This window comes from Pistacia vera, unplaced genomic scaffold (genome assembly GCF_008641045.1).
Source record: "Pistacia vera cultivar Batoury unplaced genomic scaffold, PisVer_v2 Contig470, whole genome shotgun sequence".
Classification (NCBI taxonomy): Eukaryota; Viridiplantae; Streptophyta; class Magnoliopsida; order Sapindales; family Anacardiaceae; genus Pistacia; species Pistacia vera.
In genome coordinates this window covers 495,391-510,033 of record NW_022196302.1, presented here as the reverse complement: position 1 = coordinate 510,033, position 14,643 = coordinate 495,391, and the positions used below count along the sequence as shown (strand labels likewise).

The 14,643-nt window shown below is 35.2% G+C and overlaps 1 long non-coding RNA gene and 2 pseudogenes across 1 annotated transcript; all 3 read right to left on the bottom strand.

Moving 5' to 3' along the window:
- Positions 1-750: 750 nt before the first annotated feature.
- Positions 751-2,583, bottom strand: LOC116146031. Its single transcript, XR_004130455.1, has 3 exons — positions 2,324-2,583; positions 2,080-2,243; positions 751-1,169 (listed from the first exon to the last, which is right to left on the bottom strand). It is a non-coding gene; the product is annotated as an uncharacterized LOC116146031 (long non-coding RNA).
- A 1,895-nt stretch (positions 2,584-4,478) lies between these two features.
- LOC116145999 lies at positions 4,479-8,613 on the bottom strand (annotated as a pseudogene).
- Positions 8,614-9,541: 928 nt separating this feature from the next.
- Positions 9,542-12,506, bottom strand: LOC116145998 (annotated as a pseudogene).
- Between the last annotated feature and the right edge of the window lie 2,137 nt (positions 12,507-14,643).

Here is a 14,643-nt window from a genome sequence, read left to right as displayed (position 1 = left end):
GAGAAAGCAAACACCGCACTAATTTGAAGTTTTAATTTATGTTGACCATAATGCGTTATCCTGTAGCTGGCAGCGAGCACAGTGATTTGCCGTGCTTATGATGGAGAAAGGAATAAGATATAATTTTTCACAAGACTTAATTTGCCGTGCTTAGGACTCTTAGGCCTCTGCCGTGTTAGAAAATGTTACAGGTTATCATGTTTCAGAGCCTGTGACATCTTCTGATTTGCATTCTTAGGCTCATATTTACATTCTTAAGTTTCTTTCTCACAAATCATTTTGGTATTAGAATTTCAAGGAGATAACTCTTTTTACATTTTATCGTTTCATCTAATTCATTAATCAGAAAACTTCAACAGTTAAATTGAGAATAGCCAGCTAAATTATTAAACTAAAGTGTCAAGGCTAGAAGCTCAAATAACACGTTTGGTCATTATTTGCGCATTGAAAAACTCTATTAGAGATATTAATGATGTCTTTTCTGAAAGTAAATTTTAGTGCAGCACATGAAAAGATATTTCAGTATAGAAAAGATAAAAGACAACATTAGGGGAAGTAATTAATCTCGAAAATGAGGCTAAATTAAAAATCTTGCTACCTGTATGACACTCAAATTGCCAGTAGGAAAATGTATATTTAGATGGTGAAGCAGGAACTACATAATTACTTCATTATAGACAAGACTACCATGCTTAACAATCACATTCATAATCAAACTGACACGACCCACCTCGACCCTTCCTATGCTCTGGCGCACCCATGAGACTCGGGTAACTGAGACGTGTCGTGTAAAAATCTGTAAAACTTGTAAAACCCGTTTACTGAATATACTTTTCATAAAACATCCTCTTGGTTTCATCATGAAAAACATAACACATAATATATACATATTTTGAAAATCTGAAAACATATCACATTCATTTTATAAACTCCTCAATTTCTGAATTATGAAGCTTCTTCAAAGCAACTACTTTGCCACTTGGTAATTGTGCTTTGTAAACACTGCCATAACCTCTAGTTCCAATGCAATATTTGATGTCAAAATCCTGCGTTGCTTCAATTATATCTTGAAATGCAAGTCTAAAATCAAAATTCCATATTGAGAACAAATCTCCACTCATAATAGATGATTTGGTAGGGAGTTGACATCTTTTATCCATATGTTTGAACTGAAAACAAAACCCAAAAATCAGGGTGAGAAATGAGATGATTGGAACAAAAACTGTAATCAAGCGAATGACAATCTTTTGGGTTTCTTTTCCAAGTTACTTATTGTAGATGGTGAAGTTGAAGTTGGAACTTAATGGTGGAGGTAATGTTGAAATTGAACTTGAAGCTGAAGGTGAAGATGTTGGTGGCCCATCGCAAGGACTAAAACCTCTTAACTTGACCACAGAAACCTCTGTTGCCAATGAGCTGCTGCCATGCATTTATTTGTTACAAGGAAACTGGGATTTCGCCTTCCAACTTATTATATGACAAGTTGAAAATAAGTATTGTAATCACAAATTCAGGGATCATGCCAGAAAAGTTATTGTGCAAAAGATCTAAGTATCCTAAGAAGTGTAAACGGCCAATCTTTAGTGGAATGCTTCCATTGAATCTGTTGTGGCTCAATGTCAAGACCTGCAACTCTGAGCGATAGCCAATACTAGCTGGAACGGGACCGTTAAGTTTGTTATAAGAGAGATCAAGATATTCAAGGTTGTAAAGTACTCCAATTGTTGATGGTATTTGACCAGAAATTAGGTTTGAGGAAAGATTGAGATATCGAAGTTGGGTTAACTAGGTTAGTTCTTTGAGGAGTGACACCATGCATGTTGTTATTTGATAGGTCTAAGTAAGTTAAACCATTTATACTCCCTATTTCTGGTGGAACTGAGCCATTGAATTGGTTATGACCTAGATAAAGCTCAACCAGATTGGTTAAATGACCAAGTTTTGAAGGAATAGATCCAATCAGGTTGTTACCATGCAAATCCAACAACTTCAGATTCTTTAAATTCCCAATTTCTTGGGGTAATAAACCACTGAGTTTACTGGAACGAAGGATCATATATTTCAAGTTAGTTAGATTACCTATTCTTGAAGGGATTTGACCATCAAGCTTGTTACTAGAGAGGTACAAAAAGCTCAACTGGGTTAATTGACCAAGAGTTGAAGGGATTGACCATTGAGATTGTTACCACTCAAATCCAACTTCTCCAGATTCTTCAAGAACCCAATTTCTGAAGGGATAGAACCTGTAACGTGACAAAAGGAAAGGGGTATATATATCCAGTTGTTATTAAGATGTAAAACTAGATAGAAAAAGCAATCTTACCTTTAATATTGTTGTTATACAGGCCAAGGCATATGAGCTTTGTAAGAGTACTAATTTGTGACGGAATGCTTCCAAAGAGATTATTATCCGAATGAATGAGACTTTCCATGTTTGGAAAGCAAGAGAAGTTGAAACAAGAAAGCTTCCCTGTTATATTGGTACTAATTAAGCTTAGTCCAGTAACGCTTCCCGCTATGTTGCAAGATACACTAGACGAAGTGCAATGATCAGAAGAATTGATGGCCTCGACGTTTTGCCACCAATTGGTGTTAAACAGGGCTTCCTTTTCTAATTGTATTGATGACTTTTCAGATGCTGCCATAAAAATATGAGCAACAGTAGCCACATGGCATATAAACAGAGTAACCCATATCACCATCACTCTGTAATTGGAGAACATATGCACAATATTTATTAATTAAGACCTTTGGGTTGATTCTACTACTTTAGATAAAGTTTTGAGCTAAACTCCATTCTGGTTTGTCCTGCCTCAAGAAAGTCTAATTTCTCTGTAAATGTTACTCTATACAGCTGTATAGCTAATCGACCTAACCATAAGTGAAACTTAACTTATAAGAGTGCAATATAAACTTATCCAACTTTAGAATTTCAATGGCCGAGACCAAATGCACATGATATTTCCTGTAAATACAGGGTTGACTTATGATGTCAAAGGTTTTTGAGCTTTTTTTTCTAGGATGGAATCTTCAAGTCAAAGTTTCGGCGTTGACACAAGCACATTGAGTCAAGGTCTTTTTCACTTTGATTACTTAATTAAAATATTTATACTAATCATTTGGAAAGATGGAGATTATTGCTGGGGATTCCTCAAGTTTCTTGTTGTCTTTTGACTTTCATATTTGTTGTCTTGGCAGCTTAATCTTAAGAATTCATTCTCACAAAAGAAATTCAAGGTGACACCTTTTTTTTTTGACAGGCAAGTTTGGCTTAATGACACTAATGTCTCTAGGGACAGAAGGCCCAAGTAAAAGTTTAATTTCCTCTTTATTTACAGAATTTAAAACCTGTATGATACTTAAAATGACAGTCCAAAAATCTATATTTAGATGGTGAAGCAGGAACTACATAATTACTTCATTATAGACAAGACTACCATGCTTAACAATCACACTCATTAATTAATATGACCCAACCTGTCCTGACCCTCCCTATCCCACAGGCTCTGAGCGCACCCATGAGACTTGGGTGGGTGAGACGTGCTGTGTGAAAATCTGTAAAACTAGTAAAACCTGTTTATCGAATACACTTTTTGTAAAACATTCTCTTGCTTTCATCATAAAAAACACAACAAATAATATATACATATTTGAAAAATCTGAAAACATATCACATTCATTTTGAGGGTAATTACCAAAATCAATCAAATATGGCAACATGCAAACTTAAATTTTTTACTATTCTGAACAGGTCTAACACTTCCTTTAACCACTCTTCAAGCAATAATATTAACTCATCTCTCTAGTAACCCACCTTTTAAAATAAAACATTTTAACCATAATTTCCAAATAATTTAAGATTTTAAACAAAACAATTAGCTTAAGGAAAAGATAATGCAAGCTAAAATCTCAATTGAAATTTTTTCCACTCACTCTTTAACTAGCAAAACCATCTCCAAATTAAACCAACATCCCATTTTAAAGAACAAACCACCAAATACACCTTTATGGTTTATACATATATTTAAATAACATGCAGCATGAAAACTCATCCCTTGGGAACCAGGTCTAATGCATTTTCACCCAAAAATTAGCTCAGCCGAAACATGCAAAGCAAGATTCACCAAATAATCACACTTAACACAAAAATTACTTCAATCATTGAAATAGCATTATAAAATTTACATGCAAAGGCTTTAATTTAAGTTTGAAAAGAATACTGGTTGAATCCCACTCACAATTTTTAGCTCAACCGAAACTTTGAAAGGAAACCCCAAGCACTCTCTTCCTGCACACCTAAATCCAAAAAGGACAAACAATTAATCTAGGTACAAGTCTAAATTGAGGAAAGGGAGAGGAGATCCATCAATCCAAACACATGCAAAGGTTAACCGAAATAAAAAATGGTGGGATCTGCGTCAATATCTCATAATTCTCATCCTCCATCTTTGCTTCACTCTTCCTCTCTCACTCTATCTCTAGACCGAAACACCTCTTTCTTCTGTTCTCTTCTTCTTCTTCCGCTCTTCTTCCTTCTTTTCTCTCTCCTTGTCTCTCCTGTCTGGGTCTTCTTCTGTCTCGGCTTCTTCTTCTTCTTTCAGTTTGGGCAAAAGCTGCCTTTTTATATGACACACTTTTTAATGTTTCAAATATCTCCCCAAAATTAACTCAATTCTTCTAAAACCCCAATACATCAGCTTCTTCATCGCATACCCAGAAGTTTTCCTTTCATTTGTTTTTACCCCCGACACAACTTTATAAACTGACAGAAATGCCCTTTCTCATAAACAAAACCACAAAATATACATAATCTATAAGAATTAAAGATGGGAGTTTTACACAAATACACTTTTTTGTTTTCTTAATTATTCGAGACTCTCAATTGGGACGCAAGCATGCGAATGCTATTGCACAAGCAAGAACAAGATCCTGCACAATTATTTGATCAACTAGAGGCGAGAGGTGTGAGTCTAATATGTCAATTAACATTATATTTTGATCAAAGATGATGATGATTATTAAGGGAAGTAATTAATCTCAAAAGTGAGGCTAAATTACAAATCTTGTTAGCGGTGCAAGATTATTACCGAACAATGAAACACTTCCTTGCCTAACTACACATTCCTCAACTGCATACATTTCTTGGTTTCTCAATTCTGAGATGGAGATCTCATGGAAAATTTTTGCCAATGCTCTCTTGGGGCCAAGAAATTCATGAGACACCATATGCATTGTAGGTCGTTACTTTGGTTTGGTGCATAAGCAAGCCATCTTAGGGAAAGGTTTTGCCAATGCTCTCTTGGGGCCAAGAAATTCATGAGACACCATATGCATTGTAGGTCGTGACTTTGGTCTGGTGCATAAGCAAGCAAATGTTATTCTTGAAATAAGAATAATATCCTGCACAACCATTTCTTTTACAGGAGGTGGAAGGCGTGGGTCTAATACATCAATAAGCATTCTATCTTGATTAGAAGAATATGATAATGATGAAAGTAGTTCTCCTAGATATTGATCCATCATTAATGTTTCAAGTGCCACGACCCCAAAACTATAAACGTCACATTTTTCTGTCACAACCATTATGTAGGCAAGTTCTACATAGAAAATTAGAAGTTAATTAGAAGAAATAAAGAGATTTGTCACATTCTTATTATTTGATTCAACTTTAGCAATTAATGATGTCGAAAGTTAGGTGTATATAAAAGAGTAACTAAGTATTTTCACCCGGGGCTATATATCCATAAGTGCCTGCTACTATGATTCTATTGGAGGAGTCAGGATGTAGAAGTTTAACCAACCCAAAGTCACCAACAAATGCCTACAATTCCAAGTTTAGTAGAATGATGGTGTGCTTATTATGTCACGGTGAACAATTGATGGTGTGCAATAATGATGTAAGTAAGAAAAAACATGTGCCACAGCTTTTACAATGTTTACTCTCTTAGTCCAATCCAACTCGAGCTTCGTCATCATTCCGTAGGACACAAAACAAGCTTCCCCTCTCCATATACTCATAAAACAAAAACATGCATTTTTTGTGTAAACAATATCCATAAAGCTTGATAATGTTTCGATATCGTAATTCGGATAATACATGAACGGATGAACCTCATTTTGGAAACTATTTAGGAAAGTTATCTCCTCGATTTCTGAACTATGAAGCTTCTTCAAAGCAACTACTTTACATGTGGGTAGTTGTGCTTTGTAAACACTGCCATAACCTCTCGTTCCAATGCAATATTTGATGTCAAAATCTTTTGATGCTTCATTTATGTCCTCAAATACAATTCTACCATCATAATTCCATATTGAGAAAACATCTCTGATTTTGGATGCTCTTGTGGATGTTGACAATACTTTTTTATCCTTAATTTTTAGAAAAATCAATCTGAAAATCAGGACGGTTAGAACAATTGTGATAGGCAATATAACAGTTGTCAAGCCAATGTCAATCTTTTTGGATGGTGATGTAGGTGCTCTAGGAGTAGTATAGCAAGGAGTAAAACCACTGACTTGACCACATAAACCTTTGTTGCCTGTAAATTGTTGTGGTAGCTTCAAATTTTGCAATTGAGTTGGGATTTGTCCTTCCAAATTGTTGTATGACAAGTTCAAGTACTCCCATGGATAGAGGGAATCAGGGATTGTACCAGAAAGGTTATTATTGGAAAGATCCAATTGTGACAAAGATTGCCCTCCAATCTCTAGTGGAATTTTTCCACTCAAAATATTATTGCTCAAATTCAAACTTCTCAAGTCTTTGCAACTCTTGATCCCAGATGATATGGGACCGCTAAGTTTGTTATCTGAGAAGTCTAAATATTGAAGTTGGGTAAATAGAGTGAGCTTATCAAGAATCGAGCCATTGACTTTGTTAGAATTAAGAAAAATATCGGTAAAATTCCTTAAATTACCAAATGTTATGGGAATAGATCCATTGAATTTGTGGAAATCGAGGGCCAAACAATATAAATTGGTTAAATTACCAAGAGTTGAAGGGATTGGACCATCACGGTAATTATAAGAGGTGGACAAAATTTGCATCCATGCTAAATTACCTATAATAGAAAGGATGGGACCATAAAAATGGTTATAAGATAGATCCAAAGAGAGCATTTCTATTAAATTACCAAGTGATAAAGAAATAGGTCCTGTGAAATTGTTATCATGGAGAGATAGGATTGCTAGATTCCTCAAACTCCAAAGTTTTGAGGGGATAACACCTGTAACAATTTGATTATAACAGAAAAAATGGGGTAAATTTCCACTTTTCATTTGAAGGGACAACAAGCAGAATCAAACAATATTAACTCACCTGTAAGATAATACTGCCGTTTGGCCCTGTTTCTAGCAGATTTGAGGTAGAAATTGGAGTCAAGGTCTTTTGGCCCTGTTTTGCTTGGATGGAACCAGGAGAAAGTTTTGAACACTGTCGGCTTAATAGAATTTCAAAAATTAGGAAGTTATAAATTAAATCTCTTATAATTCATAAATATACTTACTAAATTCTTTTACTCAATATTTTCTTCTTACCAGGACATTTAGTTTCAAGAAAACACTTATAAATAATGAATAACAACATTAAGGTAAAGAGAACAGATTTCCAGAAAAAAGCAGCTAGGATGTATTCCAGCTTATCTGCTCCGGCAGGTGGCCAAGCAATTACTGAATTTTAGTTACCACGCACAATTTGAGATCAACCTGGGAAATTCCATGTCAAAATACTCATTATATTAGATAATTTGAGCAGCTACATCAATTTAGAAAAGAAAGGGAAAATCAGCTACAGTGATACAGAAGTGTGCTTACAGCCTAGTTAGTAAATACGGGTACGGCAAAAAAACGGTACGGGAATTATACGGGTATAATACGGTAAACGATAAAAAATACGTTTATAAAAATTCGGTCATAAAATTCGGATACGGAAAAAATACGGTACGGGTATATACGGGTTTAATACGGTGCATTGTCAATAATACGTTTTGAAAAATACGGCAATATCAATCTTAGTTTTAACACTTTTATGGACTACCTGGTTAAAATCAACATAACATTTCAAATGCAAAGTATTCAATTAACCAATAACACAAATACACAATATATAACTGATATTCAAATTATAGTCTCCAGACTCAAACACAATATTTAGCCAAGATTCAACTATAGTATCAAATTAAACACATAAGTCATAACAGAATTGGGTTATGAGATGTGATAATTTTAACGCTGCTGATGAGTGATGAGCCCTCTTCTGTTTTTCAGGCCTTGGGATAAGAGGGTTAAAATTAATCTATTACTATAATCAAACTATTTTGACGTATGTTTATTTATTGGTTATAATTGGATTATATAGTATATTTATTTATTTGAATATAAGAAATAATTTTTATTTTACAATTAAATAATAGAGAGTCACATATTTTAATAGGCTGAATGACATTTTCTCAACCTAAAGTTTGGCGAATCTATATTTTCCCACCCATTATTAAAATTCTTACGTTAATTTTAATGATTAAAAGATATTCTTGTCAGTCTAGTCTGCATAAATTTTATTATAAAGTTAATATTACTTACCGTCCTAAAATACAAATAGATGGTAATTACCTTCATTAACTTGGAAATTAGTCACTTAAACTCCTATCTTCAATTTCTATTAAAAATTATATTTTTATTAAAAATCAGGTTATTAAATAAAAGAAAAGTTAAGTTTTATAAAAATAAAATAAAATAAAATGTATAAATTAATAAATAACCATTTTTAATAATTAAGAAAAAAAATCAAATTTAAAAATAAAAATATAAAAAATAAAATAAAATTGCCCCAGCCCTTTTATCCTTCTCCCACACCCTACCGCCACAAAGTCAAAATCCTCCAACCCCAATATTTCCCCCAGCCCGTTTTATCCTTCTCCCACACCCCACCGCCACAAAATCCTCCACCCCCAATATTCTTTCAGGCTTTCAAACTTACCAGTACTATTTGTTCCCTTGCTTGCTCTTCGCTTTGCCGCTCAAAAAGACAAAGATTTCAGTCTAAACTAAAGGGGTTACGCACCTTCCCTCATCCCCAAAATCTAACAACCCTTGCGCCCCACCTTCATCATCTTTCGAAACCACTACGAACTGTAGCAGGGCCACCTCCTCTAATTTCTTTTCTTCTTTCTCTTCATTCTTGTTTTCCCTCTCTCACTGTTAGTTTAATGTTTTCATGGATTTGTTCATTTTCAAAGTGAATTTGATGGTTGTTTGGGGCGCATTGTGACTGTCGAAGAACTGAAGAAGGAGGACTGAACCAGATCTATTTTTATTTTTTGTATAACCCACCAAAACGACGTCGTTTTGGGGGTGTGAGATTTTGTTTTTTTTTCCAAAAATTCGCGAATAATTCGCGAATTATACGGAAAACCTTATTATACGCGAATTATACGGCAGATTTTATAAAATACGTATACGCGCGTTTTATACGCGAATTATACGACTGTCCGTATAATTCGCGTATAATACGCGTTTTTACTAACTAGGGCTTACAGTGACTCAGCTATTTATGGTATACACAATATATTTCTTGATTCATGAGCTGCCCAAAAGTGATTGTATCAAAAGAATGAGGTAATGCTGGCCTGTGAACCCCAAGCTCCTGAGATATATGTTGCATTGTTGGGCGGGATTTCGGCTTGGTATCCAGGCACGCTAGTGATAATGCTGCCATAAAAACCACATTTTGAACAACTGTTATATCCAGAGGTGGCAATAGCCGAGGATCTAATATATCTTTCAGCTTTACTTCTTGAATTGACGATGAAGATGATGATAACAGGGAGAGGAGCTCTGCTGGATGCCTTCCCATTATTATTTCAAGCATCACAACTCCAAAGCTATAGACATCACATTTTTCGGTTGGTGTCACAGTGTAGGCCAGTTCTAAATTTTGAGAAGGAAAAAGAGAAGTCAGAAATATTCACAGCCCATCCTCAAGTTATAACATAATTCTTAATAAGAAATGATAGCTTAAATTATAACTTAAAAGATAGTTCACCTGGGGCAATGTATCCGTAAGTACCAGCAAAAACTGTTTTATTGGATGAATCAGGATCAAGAACTCTAGCTATGCCAAAGTCAGATACAAAACCCTCTAATTCCGAATTCAGCAGAATGTTGTTGCTGGATATGTCTCGATATATAATTGGAGGGGTGCAATTATGGTGCAAATAACATAGAGCATGCGCCGTGTCTTTGATGATGCTCACCCTTTTGATCCAATCCAATTCCACAGCTTCAGCATCATTTCTCAGGACACGAAATAAGCTTCCCCTTTCCAAGTATTCATAAACCAAAAACATGCATTTTTGGTATAAACAGTACCCACGAAGCTTCACAATGTTCTTGTGCCTTATTCTTGTCAGCAAGTTTACTTCATTTCTGAAACTTCTGTCAAAAGCTGGCTCCTCAGCTTCTAAACGGTGAAGTTTCTTCAAGGCAACAACTCTTCCACTAGGCAGTTGAGCTCTATAAACACTACCATATCCACCAGTTCCAATTCAATATCTAATGTCAAAGTCCTCCGTTGCTTCAATGATGTCTTTGTATGCTATATTCCCATCATAGTTCCATATTGAGAAAATGTCTCCATTCTTTGCTGCTTCTGCTTCAGGCATCGTAGTCTTGATCTTGCTGGAGTTGTCGACTACTTCAACATTATTGGGTAACGGAGACGCACTCAGGGGTCCCGCCTGACCGGTCAGCGGGCGAGTGCCCCACTCCCCGGTGAGCGGGTAGGGGTCGCGGGGGCAGCGCCCCCAAGCCTGTAGGTGGTTTTGGGCTTTTCCATGTACAACCGCTGTAGGATTTCTTTTAAGTTACTAATTCCTTATTGGATTGAGCTTAGGAATAGGAATCCTTGTAAAACTAAGTTTAGTCTCTTAAACCTAGTATATAAACATATTTTTCTTTTGTTATGGGTGTGATAGCAAATCATAAGGCAATTCATTTATTGTAAATAAGAGAGGTGAGGCATATTGCAATAATATTGATTCAGCTGGACGTAGCCCACAATGGGTGAACCAGGGTAAATCGCATGTATTATTTTCTTTGTTTACTGTTTGATTTGTTTTATTGTTATATTTTGTTCCTGTTGTTGTCTCTATTTCATTCAGATCTTATGTTGCGCGAAAAATATATATCCAAGAATCAAGAGTACGAAGAAAATAGTGATTGGAAGAAATATTTTGATATACTTTATGGAATTGTTACTTGTTGGAGAAGAAAAACAAGGAATGAAATCTGTGAAGTCGCGACATAAATCCTTATTTCCAAGAAATGCATTAGGAGGGAAATTATACCACATATCATCTTCAATTTTACCCGAAAGAGAATTGTAAGACAAGTTGATGGCACGTAAAGAAGCAAGAGAATGAGGAATGGAACCTGAGAGATTGTTGTAGCTGAGATCCAAGAGCAATAAGTACTTAAAATAGCCAAGTTGGGAAGGAATCTCTCCGCTGATAGTATTGTTGCTAAAATGAATCCTGTATGTCCTGGAAAGAATACTAACTTGCGAGGGAATGCTTCCACTGAGATTATTGTTGTTCAATAGCAAAAACTCTAAAGTAGAACAATTCTCAAGCTGATTTGGTATGGATCCGCTCAATCTATTTTGGGAGAGGTCTAGAACGTATAAATTAGAAAGCAATCCAATTTGGGATGGTATTACTCCAGAAAGGTGATTTGAATAAATTAGAAGGCACTTCAGTTTGCTTAGTCGGAGTATCTCCTGGGGTATGCAGCCATAAAAGTCATTCTCATAGAGGACTACCCAAGTCACAGAACTCAAGTTGCCAATTTCTCGAGGAATGAAGCCTGTTATTTTATTTGAATGGAGATCCAGGTATTTCAAACTTGCTAGATTACCAATAGATGAAGGGACTGAACCAGTGAGGTTGTTCTCCGCAAGATTTAGTTCAACTAGATGCTTCAGGTTTCCTAATTCAGAAGGGATGGAGCCATTCAATTGATTAGAATCAAGACTGAGAACTTTTTAAGTTCTTCAGATGATCAAAAGCTGGAGGGATTGGCCCAGTAAGGTGGTTACTACTGACTCTGAGTTCAACAAGATTCTTCATATTTTTAATTTCTACAGAAATGGAACCATCAATTTTGTTAAATTCAACATTCAGCATTGTTAGATTGGTTAACTGACCCAAAGAGGAAGGTATTGGACCAACCAGCTTGTTACTAAACAGGTCAAGAGTTACCAAGCTCCTTAACTTCCCTATTTCTTCAGGAATGGACACATTGATTTGGTTTCCGCTAAGGGACAGATATTTCAGGTTGGTTAAATGACACAAAGCTGAAGGGATTGAACCTGTAAGCCAGTTATTACCCAGCTCTAGAGTCTCAAGATGCTCCAAGTTTCCTATCTCCACCGGTATGGAACCTTTAATTTGATTGTAAAACAGAATCAAATCAGTAAGCTTAGTTAAAAGACCAAGAGTTGGAGGGATCATGCCAATGAGTCGGTAAATTTATTTCCGCTAAGATCCAACCAGACCAGATTCGGGAAGGCAAAAAGGTTGAGTGTGAACTTGTAACCCCCCTGGAACCTGTATGGTATAGAAACGGATGTAATGCTTCCAGCCTTATTGCAAAATACACCAGGCCACTTGCAGCAACTTGAGGTATCGATTGTTATAGCTGTTTTCTTTCCTCCATTTCCTGGGGGAGATAGGAGGGCAAGTTTCAAATCCGTAAGACAAGGAAAGTAAATAATTAATCCAGAAGTTTCATTAATGAAATTAATATCTGAATGAAACCTTGGCAGGGAGATATTAAGGCAACTGTTTCCGCATTCTGTAGAATTAAGCTGTAATGAGTTTGATTATCTGAACCCTGCACCACCAGAAGCATACAATGATATCATAAAAAGAAACCAATGATGGTATCAGCCACCAGTTTTGAAAAATGAAGCATTAACATTAATTCATGTTATCACAAATCCTGGAAAGGACCAACAAAAAAAAAAAAAAAAAAAAAAAAAAAAAAAAGGTTCTGATTATGCAAAACTGGTGAACATGGAAATGGGTTCTCAGCGCAATTAAAGCGTCTGAGCAATAAAAATAATTCTCAGCACAATTTCATTGAAACAGTGTTTCTCCTTTTCCACCTTCAAGTGACTAGTATTCATTTTTCTGCTTCCATTTCTTGCCCTTTCAAATCCTTAATCCAACCTCGTGTGTACATTTGTTTCTGTAACTTTGCACTGCGTGTGGGTTGGCTTATGTAATGTGTTTGTGTGTGTATCTGTTTTTGTTTGGTCAGCTCAAATATAACTGACGAATTTGTACTGTATTTTTTGCCGTATACTAATCAGTTTCTGGGGCTTTGTCTTTAGGCTCTCAGTTGTGTGTTTCTCTTTGTGCCTCTGCTTTCTGTTTAGTCTCAATGTTGGTTCTTTTGATTTGCATGCTGTTTCTCTGATCTGGATTCGAGTTCTTTTTGTGTTCTTTTGTTTAAAAATGATGGCTTTTCAGTTTTGAGAAGGCTCTATTTTAGAAATTTTGTTCATTTTTATCTTTTGTGTTTTGGTTTCTGGGTATGTGGGTTTTTGATTGAAAAGACTGGTTTTGAGGCAAGGTGGTGCTTTTATATATGGGGGTTTATTGATTGATTGTTTGTTTGTTTATGGGGGTTTTGTTTATTCTGGGTGGGTTTTGATTCTCCCTGTTGTTTGGGGTTGATTCGTTAATACTCAATCATATTTGTTTGTTCTCCACAAAGTTATGTTTAAAGCATTTTAGAATTTAATAAGGAGCCCCTTCTTGTCCAGTTGTCCCCTCTTCCTCCCTCGTCGATGCACCTGAAAATTTGTTTTAAATAAGAGAAGTGCTAGTCTGCAACACATAAACTCTTGACTTCATGAACAGGGTCATGGTTTGCCTGATCAACAAGCTGTAGGTTCAGGTTCAGTTCAACAAGAAGAATAATATGGCAGCTGAAAGACAAGGTTTCTCGCCATATTCATAACCAATGAATGTAAAAGTCAGTTCAGACATTAAAATTTTAACAATTCTCAAATACAGTTGGCCAAATCTAAATTCTGTAGGGGAAAAATTGATGAAAGTTGATAGATTTTCCCTTTGTGTTCATACAAAGTTTCCAACTTACATTAACTAACAGTCTAAAAGCTGCATATCTGTAAACCCATATCAATTAATTCTATGGAGAATCAACTCTTTCCTTTGCTAATTATAGTTTTATTAACTTATTTTCTACATAATAATTCTTTTATTTTTTCATACTTTCTTTAGTATAAAATAATTTTTTTATGTCTTTTTCCTTTTAACTTTCTAGTTTAGAAATTCTTTTTTTTAGGCCTGGATGTAAGTTCATTACTATTATATAAATACAATCAATTTGGTCAATAAAATAAAGATAATTATATATTTAAATTCTGATTTAAAGCATGTGTTTTGGATTATTGCATTCAGATTTTCTCCCTTTTTAGCACCTAAAAAGTTGGCTAATTTTTTAATTATGGATAATGTAAAATCTGAAACAATAAAAATCCGAAATAAAATAAAACTAAAACCGGGCATATAAACGACAAAAGAACAACTTTGGTTTTGTAACACAAACTCACAAATA